An 18185-nucleotide genomic window follows, 5' to 3' on the forward strand; every position below is an offset into this window, starting at 1 on the left:
TACAGCTCGATGTCTTCCCACTTTCGCTCAAGTGGTGCGTGTGCACTCATGGTATAGTCATCATTTGTCTCCACTTCCTTCTCTGCCCTTGCTGGCGCTACCTTAATCTCGGAAGACTCTACCTTACTCTTTTTCCTTGGACACTGGGTTGCATAATGACCCAGCTCCCACAGTGGAAGCACTTGATCTTGGAGAGATCCTTCTTCTTCTGCTTTTCTTGCTTTCCCTCAGATGGTAGGGTAACATCTTCCTCCTCTTCCTTTTTGACTCTGATCCCCTTACTACTGCTTCCCGCCTTTGTGTGCCATCTGATCTCTTCTTGGTGAAGAGATGCCCACATCTCATCCTAAGGTGGAAGTGTCCTTCTGCCCAGTATACTTTGGACAAATACCTCCCATTCTTCTGAAACTGCATTCAAGGCTGTCCTCACCATCAATTCCTGATCCAGTGTGGCTTCTATGGAAGTCAACTGATCTCGGATCTCATTCAGTCCTCCGAGGAAGGTGTCAATCGGTTCTCCCTTCTTCATCTGATATGACCTCAGCTGATTTTCTAGTAACATCCTTCTCTACACAGAAGTATGCTAGTACAATTTCTTTAGGGCCTCCCACATCTCATTTACCGTTTCCTTCTCGGCAATGTGTGGTACTACATGGTCCTTGACCTCGTCAAGGATGATGCTCTTGGCCCTCGCCATTGCCTCCTCGTACTTGTCGTTCTCAGCTGGGTCGACTAGGATAGCTATCGTCTTCAAGGCGAAGTGCTTGACACGATTTCTGTCAAGTACGGATAAGATTCTGGCCTTCCAGACTGCAAAGTTTGAGGCTCCGTCCAATCTGTCCTAGTCTCTTACTTTGTGTAGTGCCATGATGCTCTTCTACTTCTCTCCTGGAAGTTCTCGATGTGACTGCCTCTAAGTCTCGATTTCCCTCCTGGAAATTCTTCTGCCGACGTCGAGATGCCCCCTACTCCGATCGTCTGTGCAACCGCACCAATGATCCAGATTTCTCGGCTAGAAACACTCAGTAGCAACTCCCTCCTCTTGGCCTTGCCTTGTCAAGTACTGTTCTAACTACAGTACCTCACCAGCTCCACTCTGTAAATTTCCCACAGCCTCCTAAACCCCAGCAACCTGAAGGTGAGAGCTCCTAGACTCTGCGCAATCCAGGCACCAACAATCCAACCTCCTTAGCCAACTGTGTCAGCCCTCCTAGCTTCTACGTGAGTCTCCCTTTTCTTCCCTTAGCCTCTGCACTACCTCTTCCTGGCTCACCCTTGATGACGCAGGCACTGCGTCACCCTTCCCTTGTTGTTGCTCTGCTAGAAGCAACTTTTGTCACTCAGGACAGTTTTTTCTGCTGCTATTGCTCCGCTCGGCTGATGTCCTCAATTCTCCTGTGATCTACAACCATGCTCTGATACCATGTTGAAGTTTCTAAGTTTCCAAGTTAGAAACCCTCCAAGCACTTACTGATTTATTCCTACCTACTTGTTCCGTTACTTAACAAGTTATTTACAATGTAAACACTGGAAATAAACACTAGTGCATGCTCAACATATTACAGATCATCAACTGAAGGAAATAGATACAAACACACAAAATGACACCATTATTTTTGGACCAATGTCCCCGGAAAAACCCAATGCGGGAAAATCGGTGCAGCTATCTGAGGGTTTTCTTATTAATCAATTTCAGAGTACAATCTGGGTGCCAAATTCGGCTTACCCAACAGAGAATGCCCTTGGCTACAACCCTGGATAAACCCTTCAGCAGCTCCTCAGCTGCAATCTGCCCTAGAAACCACAGCGTCTACCTTTCTAGACTACGTCAGCCTCTCTCTGCCCAGCGCTAGCCCTCCATCAACCTGAATGGGCCTGCGTCAGCGTTCTGGCCCTTTGTGTTAGCTACGCTGGCCTTTCTGAAGCACTACGCAACTCTTGGCTGCCTCTACGTGGCCCTCCGTGAGCCCTAGCTGCTACTGTGTCACTCCCTCTGGCTCCTGTGCTGATCTCCCGACACTATCTCTGCCTCTCTGTCTCCTTGTAATCACTGCCCCTTAACTGCAACTTCGATCACTGATTCTATCTCTCTTAGCAAACCCCGCTCTAGAGAATAGAATCACTGATCATCTGGTGTACTCTCCAAGTGACCCTCAAGCCTCCTCTTATACTTTTCTCGTTGACATATCAACAGCTGAGATTAAGTCCCTAATCAACGGCTAAGATTATATCTGGCCTGATCCATGTCTTTTGGACCATTCTAACACAGTTTTATATTGATCCACATTAATATTTTAATTTCCCAAACTATTTAGAATCTGTCCAAACCCTTTCTGGGTATTGGAGATCTCATGTGCCCCAACCTCTCCACCAAATTTCGTGGTTAGATCACATCCGATGCTACCCCAAATCAACATGTGTGGATGACGCAGTCTCTCTGGGCTCTGCGTTGCCTCTGTTGGGCTCTGTGTAGCCTGGACTGACTGTTGCTCTGGCTCTCTCCGCTTCTGTGTTGGTCTCCCAGTATTGTCCTTGCCTCTCTGCCTCGTACTCACTACCCCTCACTGCTGATCACTGATTCACTTTTGCTTAGCAACCCCGCTCTAGCAAAATGAATCACTGATCACTCTGGTGTATTCTCCAACTGACCCTCAAGCCTCTTCTTATACTTTTCTCGTTGGTCCATCAACGACTGAGATTAAATCTCTAATCAATGGCTAAGATTAGATTTGGCTTGATCCATGACTTTTGGAACCTTCTAACCCAGCTTTATATTAATACCCATTAATATTTTATTTTTCCTAAGTTTTGACTTAGGAACTCCATTAAAAATATTAATTATTTCAATATCTCCCAAACCGTTTAGAATCTGCCCAAACCATTTCTGGGTCTTGGAGATCTCATGTGTTTTAGCCTCTCCACCAATTTTCATGGCTAGCGCACATTTGATGCTACCCCAAATCGAGAGCTGAAGCAGGGCTACGCTAAGGCAACATAGGCTAACGTAGAGGCAACACAGAGCCTTGAGGAGGTCCCAAAATTTGCTGGAGGAATCAATTTCAGAGACCAAAAGCCGAGGTGTGAGACTAGGAGGTAAAATCGAAGTTCCTGGGTAGCAAATCGATCAGCAGAAGGGGTGACGTAGTCCCTAGAGGATGTGACGTTGGGCTGACATAGTGACTGCGTAGAGGCAGCCAGGGGCCGTTCATTTAGTGGTTGGATCAATCAGATATCTAGTGATAGTGTGAGGTAATCTCACTTATCTCTCTGTCAGTGATATTCTCTGTACTGGATAGCCAAAAGGGCATCCAGAGATTGTATTCAACAATTACTACTGCATAATAATAAAACCCTTAACTGCTACACCGATTTTCCCACAATGGGTTTTTCTAGGGAAATTTGTCCAAAAATAGCTGTGTAGATGTGTTGTGTATTTCTTTCTTGCTCAGTTTCTTGTTTCCCATTTTATTTAAATGGTGAAGGCTGCAGTGTATTAGTTTCAGTGTTTACTGTAGGAAGCAATAAATAATGTTGTTCAATAATTAACAAATAGAAGAAACATAATTAGTGTCTACAGTAGAAATTTGGGCAACCAAATTTTCACACTTTCCACTCCCAATTTGCAACTCTAACTCTATCAATGGTCCTGCTCCTTTAGGTCATTGAACACAGATTACAAATCTGCCTTCTAGCTAATCATTCATCCATCAATGCATCAACATATAGGGTCTTCTATTGAGTTGTTCACAACTCTCAACTGCCCACTATTGCTCCCCAGCTCCTTTGGGACTTCTTTCCTCTAATGCCTCCTCACTTTGCTCCAATAAAGACAAAATTTGGGCCAGAGAGCTGCCACCTATCACTGAAAGATGTCCTCCTCCAATAATGAACTTGGGCTGACTCACTTAGTTGTCCTTTGTCCTTCAAGGTGTCAACACTAGAGCCTCATATCAATCTGCCTCTCCTAGGAGTCCAAGTGTTCTTTCCTGTATTGCACTTAGGGCTCCTTGAGCACCTCCTTTTTGCCCTCCAACAATGTTGAGATTACCCAATACAATCTGTCCAACCTTGAACTTCTATCCACTAGCAACAAATCAAACTTATACACATCAGCACATACCTTTTTCTCATTGTTCTATGTTTGTTCCTTCTGTTGTATGTTTTGTTCGGGTTAGGGATGATGTTTGTCCATGTCAGCTCCTTATTTCTCCTCCCAAAACCCTCTCCTCAGTTGCGTTTTTCCTCACCTTGTATTCTGCTCCCACTCGCTGCCACTTGACTAATATGCAATGTTTTTAGGCCTTTTCGCCCCTCCAAATAGCCACCACAGACTTCGGTCCTCTCTGCAATTGTCACAGGGAACGCGGCCTACAAAACAAAGGTTTGTCCACATTTGTTTTCCCCAAAACACAACCCATAACTCATCCAAATCAGCTCAACCTTGCTCTTGATCAACTTTGCATTCAAACAATCATGAAAGGTCAGCAAACCAAAGCCTTTTCTTGTTCACTTGATATGCTCCTAATCTGTGGCCTATCTCAGATGTGTATCACATGAAACGTTTCACTTTGGATGTGCTCTCTAACCTCAATGTCAACCTATATTTATAGGTTCCTCTTGGGCTTCAACGAACTGTCATGAGGGCTTAATATAACCCATCCGAATTGTCTTTCTCTTGTGCAAGCCCAACTAACATACCAATAAATTTATATATCACAAACTACATGTCCTTTCTTGGTGTTCTTTGTGGCCCTTTTCTCCTTTTAGGGTCCTTTGCAATCTCCAAGGGTTACATGTCAAAAACTCCTTGTGGTTTCACACCCACAACCTTGGGTGCAAAGCCCACACCTTGGCTTCTACGCCCACAGTGCCCCTTCCTCCAAAACCCAAAACCCTAGGGCTTAGAGTACCTCCCAAGCTCCAAATCTCAACAACATGTGTTAAAGAAGCTAATTCAAAGTTTTTCATTGCATTTTTCAACCATTTTCAAGGGCTGACATCATACTTTATTTGTTGTTATAAGGTATATAAACCATAAAAAATTGTTGTAAATTTGTCCTTAGTTTACTCTTAAACTTAGCTTTCATCTCATATAATTTTTATACATAAATTTGTTGTTGTTATAAACTTTGGTTTTGCTACAATTTGCCACCCTAGAAATCTGATTCATAGTAGCATTGAGTTTTTCTTGATTTGGTGTTTTTGGGTAACCTATTTGAGACTCCTTAGGCTAACCCTATGCTTTAGATTGACCCATAGGCCCTTTAAACCTTGAATATTCAATTTACTCATCCATTCACTACAAGAACTAGTTTGTTATCCCCTCATCGAGTGGATTTTTGTTGTAATATCCTTAGGGGGTATTTAGCTTAAGATCCTTGGATTACTTGATCCCTACACCTTACCAGGGAAGCCTCCCTTGTGTTGGATTATATCCTTCACTAAAGAGAGGGGATTAGTTGGCAATGGTAACTCTCTCATTTGTTGCACATTGCTTAGGTCACCTATTGAGGCTTCACAATATTTGCTAGATTTTGTTATAACAAACACCGTGCTCCACTTGGAAGTGTAACTCAGGGTGTATTTCTCATCTTCCCGCTTTTACCATTAAAGACTTGTATCAATGCATTGAGTTAGGACATCCTAGGGATCTTCCCTCTTTCCTTGACCAACCTTTGAGATCACCTTGACTGTACTTGGAGAAGGTTCCTTGTGGACCAATCCCTCCATCCATCCTTAAAAAAAACCTGGTATCCCTAGGCAATGCTTGAGAGACAATCCTCTCAATGCCCTCAACATTGTCTCATCCTAAACTTGACAATTCACTTGGAATTTGTGTAGTAAATCCATAGCCCCTTTAGGCACTGATCTATCATTCTTCTTCAACTGAAAAAACCAAAAACTTTCATCCTTTCCTTTTTTTTCACAACCTACGGTTTTACTTATTTGATTTTTGAAATCTAGGTAGTTTAGATGTAAGTGATTTCATGGTTACATATTTTTGGATTTCACATGCTAATCGATATTTTTATGGTTTATCTTTAATATTGAGGGTTAATTTTTGTTTCTCATTCATTTATTTACTTTATGGATCTAAGTCACTAACTAAACAAACTCTATAGCGCTTACAATCATTTACTTCATTGAGTTTGTCATGCTTGGAAATGACTGATCTTGCTCTCATTTATATCATAAGTAATCATTTGTGTGATCCACTTGATTGATAATGGTAAATTGGTGAAAACTGAAAAGAGGGCAGTGACTTAACTGTTGGTTGCAACAACTTGCATTTGGCATTAAAAATACATCTTTGAGGAGTGACATCTTGATTGCTAAGGTTCATGATTCAGATCTAGACTTGTTTGAGGTAATTGTGACATATGTCTGGCATAACAACTATCTCAATATTCACATGAATGCCCAACTGTTTTAATTGTTTCTACTCCTTGGTATCTGTGGTAAGGGTTTCAAGAACTGCATGGGATAATCTAATATTCAGACCTGTCATACATCCTTTGACAACATTTGGGTAGATTCTACAGTCATGAATAGATCTTGGAGAAAATCGATGCCAAAAGGAGATGAATGATCTAACCACATAATGAACTGACCTGCATAATTTAACAATGAATTTCCTTGCATCCGGGGTTTGAACCCTCAATGAATAGACATTGGAGTAACTCGATGCCAAAGGGAGATGAATGATCTAACCACGTAATGAAATGACCTGCATAATTCAACATTGCATTTCCTTGCATCTAAAGGGTTTGAATCCTCAATTTCAGATTTTAATAGCATGTGATAAGTGCGGTATTTTCTGTGCAATAATAACTTATTCGATCCTCACACTAACACAAAAGATTGCACCAGCTTTGGGGCAATTATGACAGTTTTTTAAAAGTTTTACAAACAGTGAACAATTTACAATCTCAATGCATCAGTGACATGACCTTGCAACCTATTGGGAACAAATTGATGCATGAGTTGTGTGGGTGCCCTGATTTTTTTGGTCTCAATTACTTGGTGCCCCTTCGCTTTATTTTCCTGAATCGTTGTGACAATTTGGTCATTCCATGCATAGGGTTTGACAGTGAATAAATTCCCTCAATAATTGGCTCATGATATGTTTTTTGGGTGCTCATTTACTGAATTGTGTGAGATATTTCTCTGGTAAATGCATGCACAGTTATAGCTTAACACTTTCCATTGCAAGTTCCTGGCTATACTCACCATGGTTTAAAAGAAATTTCTATATGTTCTCAAGTAATGAAATATTTATGGTGGATATGACACTCACCATTTATATGACCCTATTATGTTGAGCATGATACTTTCTGAAAATTGAACACAAGATACAGCGAAAATATTGTCTTAATACTATATATATCATGATCGTTTTTTTTAATTACCACTCAATCACAACCGTAGCAGCATAAATAGGAGTTGTCTTCAGTGTGACTTTTTGGAAGGTTTTCTAGTGGGTTTTTCTGGTTTAATTTCTCTAAAATCCGGCAGGAATTTATTGATATCACAATCTTGATGGGTAACCCCTGCACATTCGAAGTGCCCTAGGGGTTTTTCAGGGTGTTGAATCCATATATGCCGTGAAAAAACCAGTTTAAATAACACAAATCAAGATTTCACCTCAACTTTTTCAGCCAGATCCGGCACTGGAAAGTCCAAAAGGTCGCACTAAAGACAACTCCGCATAAATATGCTCTAAGCACTGATGATAACATACGGAATAAGTCTGTTAACTCGGCATCATAATCACATAGATATCATGGTTAAGAAACACAGGAGATCTATATTGAATGGTGTGATGAAATAAATCGACTATCTTAAGGGTTCACGTTTTCATAATTTAACCAAATACTATTAAACACTTGGATTGACCAATATTATAATGTGTGGTCTATGATAAGAATAAATATGTGATCTTAACATTCTAAAACTATTCATTGTCTACTTCATTATTTTTGTTTTTTGGCATATGGAATATGGACTATTGAACACCTGATATAACTCTCTATTGTTTCCTTGAAATATCTCTGAACATACTATGGACGTGTGAGCGTACTCTCTAATTTGGATATGATATTGTCATGGTTTGGATATATCAAAATGTTTGGTCCTTATGTAAAATTGCATTGATCGAAATATGAGGTAGCTAATGATCTTTCTTGATGAACTATGCTGTCATGACTGTAGTGCATTTGGCAATCCTACGGTTCACTATTGTATAGAGAGTTGCACTAATATCATTTATCAAATGGTGTTCTAATTTGCTAAACAATATCTTTTTGAGGTTGTTGGTTAAAATTTCATATGTTTAGGAAATATTGACATTACATGCAATCTCTCTATTGTTTGGGATACCTTTCACTTGATTTGCAATAATCACAACACTTCTCACCTTAATCTTTGCATTAATGACTTAGTGACTTGCACCCTTTTCCGTACATTTGATATGTCCTTTGAGAATTTTGAAACGGAGGACTTTGTTGACCCCTTATTTTTTGAAGAACAACCTTGTGGGTTTTGTTTCCGCAAAATCTAGTAGGCCTTGGAAACCTTACAAGGCATAAACTAGACCAAGAGGGGTAGTGGCCCACTATCACTAGACTCACCACAGCCAAAATCCCCTGCTCTTCACAGATTTTCATAGATGGGAGGAGTCCCAATATTTGGTAAAGGTCACCTATGTATGATATTTCAGGTAGAAGGTATTAGGTGATCTAAATAGGATCTCAAAGAAAGGCACAATTTTGGGTTCAAGGATCCACCACGAGGCAATTCGCTTTCTATAGAGAGACCTATAATGCAAGGCACAAGACCTAGGGATTAATCGATTTGATGAGTGTTGGAGTAACCCAAAGTCAAGGTCAAGAGAAAAGGTTTCCAATGATGTATGTTAGCAAGGCCAAGGCTCATGAAACCTTCAAGAAAAGCCCCAAGTTGAGGGACGATAAAACTAGGGTTCCCTCTTAGGGCAAGAAAGTTTATGGATGAAATTGAAGTGGATGCCCACCAAAAGGGTAGATTTTGTGGCAAATGATATCCCCTTGATGTTTAGGCTCTTCAATCCCAATAATTCTACTTGCCTAGGGATTCGCACCAAGTCCTAGTTTACTACCTTAGCCTTAAAGGGGCCGAAATTTCAAAGAGAGAGAAAATGGATAAGAAAGGTAAATGATCACCAAACAATTGGACTAGTCCCTTATCCCTTGGGAGTATGGAGTCAATAATGTTTCAAATCAACCAAATAGCTTCTAAGGAGGCCGAAATTTTGATGCCCTAACTACCAAAATTCCAAAAATTACCTATTCAATGGGAGAAGGATTTTTCATTGGAGAGCTACAAAGAGTTCACCACCAAGGACATTAACTCACATGCTATGTATGATTAATGCATGCAATAGATCATCTAGATTAGCATTTCAATAGATATTCAACCAGTTAGGGCACAATTTCAATTACTAGAAGCAACAAAATTCCAGACATTAGACATGTAAGAGAGAGATACAAAATTTACATACACTTACAAGATAACATGCAAATAATCTATTCCATTCATCCAAATAATAGCTCCAAAGTACAATGATTTAGCTCCAAATATCAAAATGCATCAAAGATCCAAATATCTTCACAAGTTTAAGAGGCCGAAATACCCAAGTAGGGAGAAATAATCCAAGAGTGATGTAATGATCACTGACAAATCAAGGCCTCTATTTATATGAGGTGGCTGAATTCTAGTTTAGCCTATTAGCCCCTCAAATGAATAAAATAATGGGCAATTATAGCCTAGGTCACAAGTCGAGTCGCTGACCTAGTAGCCTATGAAAAAAATAACAAATCTCCACATGTGAGGGCCAAAATGTTGACGCCATGCTAGCATAGGCCCTTCTATGGCTGATGTTGAGGGCTACGAGTGACATCATGAATGTAGAAGCCCTCTAAAATCAATCTCTAGGGGTTGGCCCCTAGATCTCTGACAATTTCCCTATGTGAACTCCAGTTTTGGCTTTGGGGCACAAAAGTGGTCTCATGGGTCTCCAAGTGGCCAAAATGCCTGTCTTTGTGAAAATTCCAAAATTGAAATCCTACTGTAGCAGCTGGAAATTATTCTTCTAATGGTTAATTAATTTTAACAATTTACTTGATACGGAAAATACTGAATAAATCACACTACAACCTTCACAAATAAAAAATTGCGTAAATAATAGCACTGGAAACTAAGAAAATACTAGCACACACAAAATAAAAATGACACCATTACTTTTGGGTAAATGTCACCAGAAAAAAAAAGCAACTCGAAAAACTAGTGCAATAGATGAGGGTTTTATTATTATGTAGCAGTGAAATTTGAGTACAATCTATGGATGCCCAACTAGAAATCCAAACAACAAGAAAATATGGCCAAAATTATGTAATGGAATTACCCTTCTTCCACAAGCAACCCCAACACAACTTTCCTTCAGAAAACTCATCCTCCTGGACCCTCTGCACAATGCTTGCATAGGCACTATGACGTCTAGCCTCTGAACTACCTCTGATGAAGTCATTATGCTTGTCCCTATTAAGGAAATCACACTCTGGCACTGTAATGATCCTAAATAGGAAATACAAGTGATATAAAGCAAAAATCTGTGCAGCAATTTATAAAAACGAAATACTCATTAAACATTCATAGAAAAGCTGCAAATATGGAACTACTGAGCCATTTTATTAATTTTCTAAAGGCCAAATACAATAGATGACAAGATAGTGCACCTGGGCTTGTCTCAATGGACAAGCATGACCAAACCCAGGTGAGAAAATGGTTGAACTCGGCCTTTGTTTTTCCACCCCTCTTATCCCTTGTATTTTGTATTACTACTCATAGCTCGAGGAATGACAGCATGCTTTGTATGATGTATAGCAATTATTTACCCCCTTAATGATGGGGCAGTTCATTTCCCATCAGGGGTTGGGACATGCAAGGGTTCCTTTTCTTCTGTAGGGCAACATTGGCTCAAGCACTGGGTGATGGCCATATGGGTGAGGTAGAGCTCATGCTTGGCTTTTGCCCATGTGCTAATTTGAATGTCCCAATCATTTTTTTGCATTTTGATTTCTTTTTTGTTTTGCTTGTAGCCATCATATGCTCTTTCTATTTCTTTTAGTTGCATCAACCTCCCAGTGTACATTTTTAGGTCCTAACCAGGTATGAGGATGTGTGAGTGTCAAATCCCAATGAACCAGTGATCAGTTGAACCAAAAGAATGGAGGTGGAATAGGGGCTTGTAATGTGAGATGGAAAGTGGTATAGAATAGGGAGAGATGGGGCTACACTATCTCAATGGTGGCTTCCCAAGTAGTGCCCCTACTATATCTGTTGAGGGCATTAAGGGAGGTCCCACTGGACTAGGATAAAAATTAACCCCCCATTTAAGATGAGGGAACAAGATCACCACCAAGACCCTTCTCTCTTCCAAGTTACCCAATATTGCATGTCAAATGCCTAAATAAAAGAAGCATAAACACCCGACTACAGAATGAACAAAACACCTTTTGAGCAAAAGGCCACCTTCCAACATGTGCACTTGCCAGATGGGCAAGGAAACATATGACTAATGCTGGTGGCAGAGATATGAATGACACGTTGTCATCAGCTACAAGTCATTGTCAGGGATTGTTGGTTAGCTGGTTGAAGAGATGGTGAGAGAAAAATTCCTCCTATGGGGTCACCCACTTTAGGTGGATAACAGGTCCACTACTGAAGATGACCTTGATGAAAGCCTACATTTCCAAACTCTTGTTCCCCATTTGCATGAAGTGATGAATCATCCCCCCTTTCAAAATTTCCTTGGACAATTTTAAAACTTTGAACTTTGAAGAAGAACCCATGGACTTTCCTCTATGCCATAGTATTAATGACTTTGTCCATAATGCAAGACATGATTGGGTTATAAGATGTTTTTAATTTGGAGGGGATCATGTTACCCACAAAAATGGGTAACCCTACAGGAAAAAAAATTTCTCCTACTCTTGGCAACCAAAGGGTCAGCCACGTAGCCAACATGTGAAAATTTTATTGCAGTTAATTGTGAAGTTTCTAAATCTAACAAACCAAAAATCCTACAACAATAAACTGATTTGCATTACCTACTTGTGTTCTTCATTTTAACAAGTTATTTTCAAAAATATTCAGAAAATAGTAATGCAAATACACGGCAGCCTACACCAATATAGAAATCAAGTACTGAAAATAAATGAGACAATCACACAAAGGACACATTTATTTTTGGACTAAACGTCCCCCAGAAAAACCCAATGTGGGAAAACCGGTGCAGCAACTCTGAGGGTTTTCTATTATTAAACAGTAGTTCTCAATACAAATGTTGGTTTGTCGATGACAGAGAAATACAATGGCAGAGAACCTGAGTGAGCTTTACCTCACTTCACCCAACAGATTCTGGTTGATCCGGCAGTAAAAATGGCTAGCCCCAGATACAATTGCGCTACCCCTTCACAGTAACTGCGTGGGCCTGTGTGTAGCTCTCTGAGGCTTAGCGTCAACTCTGCATCAGCTCTTCTGCCCACTGGGTCAACTTTCCCGACTATTCCGGCAATTCCCCGACAGTTCTGGCTTTCTGCATGGAAGGAAACTTTCTCCTCTACGCTGGCCCTTCTGGCTCTGCGTCAAGGTTGTGTGGGCCCAGACTGGCCCAACATCAGCTCTTCCTGGATATTCTGTTGCCTCCACAAGCTTCTCTCTGCCTCTCTGTCAGTTTTCCCGAACTATCCCTGCCCCTCAACTGCAAGATCTCCCTAATCGATTTTCCTCCTGAGAACGTATCACCTCAGAAAATTGATTTCCTGAATCTCTTTGTGTGTGTTCTCCAACTAACCCCAAGCCTTCCTTTATACCTTTCCTGTTGAGAAATCAACGGTCGTGATCTAATCTCTAATCAACGACGAAGATTAAGTTAGACTCGATCCTCATCTCTTAGAAGCTTCTCACCCATATTTTCATTAATACCCATTAATATTTTAATTTTCCTTCTAAGTTTAGACTTAGGAACCCCATTAAAAATATTAATTATTTTAATAAAATACAATCCGAAAGGAGTGTTGGAGTGACAGATGCAGTGGCTAGAGCGCCAAGTCTTAGTAGCGTAGTGCAGTTTTGCAGCAGTGCAGGGAGGCACAGTGCAGTGCAGTGGCTTTAGAGGGATAAAGTGGGTCTAGCAACAACCATATCTCCAGCATCAAGATGCATCTATGTTGAACACTTGTTCAGTCACTTGGGAAGTTTTTCCGTTGCTGATGGAGTAGCAGCAGCAGTTTGCAGTGCAGGGGCAGTTGGCAGTGGCAGTGCTAGCAACAACACAGATGCAGAAATTCAAAGGGAGTTGTAGTACGGATGCAATGTTGACAGTGGTAGTGTCAGCAGCAGTACAGTTGCAGCAACAACACAGTAGTTGATGGACAACATGTCAGACAACAACAGCGCAAAGGACGATGTTATGAAGTCAGGGTAATGTTTCAATGGGAGGCATTGCTAGAGCACATTCCTCGCTAAGAGAGAGTATTGATTTCTAGTAGCATCCGATGTGCTCTAAGTCTCAAATTTTGCAGGGAGGCTTGGGCACATGTATTCCAAAGAACCCACAAAGCGTTTTGGGAAATTCCACCCGGAGACAGTTTTATTAAAATAATTAATTATTTTTAATGAGACCCCAAGTCTAAACTTAGGAAAATAAAATAATTAATGGGTATTAATCTAACTGTGGGTGTAACTTCGAGAAGAAGACGAGGATCAAGTATAAATGATCTTAGCCATTAGTTAGCTTCTAATTTGGGCTATTGAATGTCAATGATAATATTATTTGAGGCTTGAGGGTCATTTGGAAAACACAGAGAAAGAGTTTAGAAGATCGAATTTTTGAAGCAAAGCAGCTGCCGGAGAGAGATTCGAAGTGAGCTTTTGCAATGAGGGGTAGGGATAGTATCTAAAGGGAATTCTTCTCAGTCGGAGAATACTCAGCAAAGAACACAGAGGGAGATCCAGCAGTGGCAGCGCTGTGCCAGAGGGGCTGATGCAGAGCCATGCAGAGGCAACGCAAAAGCCAAGAGGGAGTCCGAAATTTGCAGAGGGAATTCAAGTTTCAGAAGCCAGGATCCGGGGTGTGAGACTCGGAGGTAGAAATCGAATCACCTAGGTAGAAAATCAACCAACCAAAGGATTGACATTGTCCCCAAAGAGCTCGACTCTAGGCTGACGTAGACACTGTGCAAAGGCAGCCAGAGAAGCCGGGGCCAATCTTTATGGGGCTGGATCAACTAGGATTCCCAGTGATAGTGTGAGGTAATCTTACAAATCTCTCTGTCAGGATTATTCTTTGTAACTAGATTGTTGGGAGGGCATCTAGTGATTGTATTCATATTTTACTATTGCATAATAATAAAACCCTCAGAGCTGTTGCACTAGTTTTCCCACATTGGATTTTTCTGGGGACGTTTGTCCAAAAACAACTGTGTCATTTGTGTGTATCTTTCTCTATTGTTTAGGTTCTTGTTTCAACATATTATTTAATTGGTGTAGGCTGCACTAGGAATTCCCGAGTTTAAGGAAGTTTCACAATAAGCCAAGTGATGATGAGTTGGTGCGAGTGGCCCTAAATGGGTTTTCTAGGCAATGGGATGTCTTTGTCCAAGCTATCAATGGACAAGATCGGTTACTGAGTCGGGATCGCCTATGGAGTGATTTCACTTAGGAGGAGATTAGGCTCAGCTTGATCAGTGGCAGTGGTAGTAGCAACAACAAAACTCCAAAGGTTAAGAAGGAATAGGAAAACATAGCCCTAGCAGAAAAAGGGAAGGCGAAGAACGATTCCAGCAAGGGATCAAGGCCAAAAGGAAAAAAGAAGAAGAAATACTTGAGTAAGATCAAGTGCTTTGGTTGCGATCAACTAGGACACTATGTCATCCAATCTCCAAATCGAAAGAAGGGAGAAAAGAAAGGGAAGCAAACAATAGCTTCAATGGACATTGAGGATTTGTCTTCAAGGCTGGAAGATGAATTCACTCTCATAGCTTGCCTCTCTAGCTTTACATCCACAGGTGTCTGGTTTATCGACAGTGGAACATCAACACATTTGATGGGAGTTAGAGAATATTTTTCCAGTTGCAAGGAAGAGGAGTTGGACTTCCAGATCCAAATGTGAAACAAGAGTCAAGACTAAGTGTACTCTAGTTGGGAGTGGGACCATCAACATTCAGAGGGATTCAAGCAAGAGTACCAGTGTTACAAATGTGTTGCATGCGCCGAGTTTAGGCATGAACATGATTTCAATTTCTACACTTCAAGACAAAGGTTATGATGTCTATTTTGTTGGGAAAAAGGTGTACATCAAGCACTAGAGTTGGAAGAAGGTGAAACAGATTAGGGTACGGAGCAACAAGTTGTATAAGTTGCAGTTTGATTCTCACAAGGCATCGATAAGCAGCAGTAGTAGCAAGGATGTGGGATAACTATGGCATAGGAGGATGGGACACATTCACCATGGAGCACTTCAGTTGCTCAGGGAGACCATGACGAGAGTTCCAGAAATCAACTCAGAACATGATGATGTGTGGAGAGGGTGCGTGCTTGGGAATATCGCGAAAGAAACATTCCCAAGAGTGACAGTAGAGCCAAGGGTGTGTTAGAATTGATTCATTCTAATATATGTGGCCCGTTGTCTAAACAATATTTCAAGGGTTATTAGTATTTTGCAACCTTCATTGATTACTTCTCCAAGAAAACTTAGATCTATTTCTTGAAGACAAAGGACGAAGCCTTCAACCACTTCCAAGAGTTTAAGGATCTTGTGGAGAACTTGACAAGAAGAAAGATCAAGGTGCTTCGGATAGACAATGGAGGTGAGTATATAGATAAGGCCTTCATGGGTTTTTGTGCAAAAGAGGGCATCAGAATAGAGTGGACAACCCCATATAACCCACAACAAAATGGGGTCACAGAGAGAAAGAACAGAACGATAGTTGCAGCAATGAGGATTGTTGAAATATGTAACTAGGTTTGGTATTCATAATGGCATATGTAATCGTGATTTTATGTATTTAATGAAAAGAGAAAAATAAATTTATTATTTGTGTTCTTGAGGCATGGGTTTCATGCTCAAGGGAAATTTATTTTTAGGTCAAGCACCCATTGAGTGCTTCTAGGTTTGTCATAAATTCAATTGAGTCATTGTCATGTATTGAAGACCCATTTGGGCATGTTACATATTGTAAAGAAAAATTTATTGAGTCAAAATAGAGTCAAAAGGCCCTCCAAGACATCATCGTCATGGCACAAAGATCAAGTCAGCCTCAATATAGCAATTCATACCCCTCACAAGCCTATAAATAAGAAGGAATTTGACCTAATTTGTACACTCACTCAAGCAAATTCAATCTCCTCAAGATAGAAGATGGAAAAAGGATGATGAAGAAGAAAAAGATCAAGATCGAAGTTTTGGGCCTCTCTCTCTCTCTCTCTCTCGCTAGGGTTTCTACATTTTCTGGGTTAGACAAAATTTTGAAGCTACATCGAAGTTGTGAAGCTGCAAGGTCGAAGCTGTTAAGCTGCCTCTACATCAAAGCTGTGAAGCTGCTTGGTTGAAGTTGTTGAAGTTGCATCAAGGTCGAAGTTGTTAAGTTGCCTCTACATCAAAGCTATGAAGCTGTTAGGTTGACGTTGTTGAAGTTGCATCAAGGTCGAAGCTGTGAAGCTGCTAGGTCAAAGTTGTTGAAGCTGGTAAGGTCAAATTTGCTGGAAAAGTTGCTGGAAGGTCGAAGTTTGTTGCCGAAAAGAAAGCTCATCAAGAAGGTAGGATGACTTGGTCTTGGAAGGTCTTGTTCAATGGTCATAGGTCTTGGAATTCATCAATTGTAGTTCTATAAGAAGAGAAGAATCCTGGTGGATTTTCCTCTCAGTTGAAGAGGTTTTCGCCCTGGCTGATCGCCTATATCTTGTGTCCTATCGTCTCATTGTTCTTTATGATTTGGTTGTTTGATGATAGAGAACACTAATAATAATAAAGGAAATAAGAAGTTAATCAAGTAAAGTAAAAATACATCTCAAGCAGTTATCAAAATAAGAAAAATCACCTACACTTGTTTCCCCCTATATTTCCCAAGGGCAATATTATATGACTAGGATATGTCTATATTTCTCTAGGCATAGACATGTAACATAGTAGTGTAAATTCATAATACGGTTCCTCATAGAACATTGGGGAAGATGGCAATAGAAGAGGCTTTTATAGGAAATATGCCAGAGGTTGGACACTTCAGAATCTTTGGCAGTATAAATCATTGTCATGTTCCAGATAAAAATGCACCAAGTGGGATCAAACTATAAAGAAGGGCTATTTCTTTGGATACAATGAAACATCCAAGGCGTACAGGATCTACATTCTTGGTAGCAGGAGGATCATCGTGAGACGATATACTAAATTACGGGAGGAGAAAGCCTTTAGAAAATCTCCTAAGTTGCTAATAGATGATCAGAGTGGGCCACTCAAAGCTCCAAGGGTTGAGCAACAACTATAGGGACAACAGAGAACAAGTACAATTACCAATACGAGCACTAGCTCAGGTGCAGGAGGTCCAGTCAGTTCATAGCAAATAGAGAAGCAGGGGCAGTATGAGGAGCATGAAGCTCCAACCACCACTAGTGGAAGAAGAGCTAGGGAGGTGCTTTAAACGTTGAGAGATGCGCACGAGTTTGAGGGAGCTCCTAGGGTGAGCACCAAAGAGCACAAACAACTAAATAGGTATAAGGCATTGGTGACAAAGGTCATTGATAAATATCCTTCCAACTATCAGGACGCTGCACAACATCAGGTGTGGCAGGATGCTATGGTGGAAGAGTATAACTCCATCATGCTCAATGATGTGTGGGAGTTGTGCCTAAACTAGTGGACAGGTCAATAGTTGGCTCTCGATGGATCAACAAAATCAACTATGATTAAAATGGCAGCGTGGAAAAATATAAGGCTAGGTTCATGGCCAAGGGTTTTTCTCAAGAGGGCATAGTCTACGAGGAGACATTTGCTCCAGTGGCCATATACACTTCTATCAAGGTCGTGATATCATTAGCAACGCAGATGGGATGGAAGATTCACCAACTGGAAGTTAAGACAAATTTTCTGA

Source organism: Pinus tabuliformis, chromosome 6, assembly GCF_031772625.1.
Source record: "Pinus tabuliformis cultivar Carrire ecotype Pingquan chromosome 6, CPIR1, whole genome shotgun sequence".
NCBI lineage: Eukaryota > Viridiplantae > Streptophyta > Pinopsida > Pinales > Pinaceae > Pinus > Pinus tabuliformis.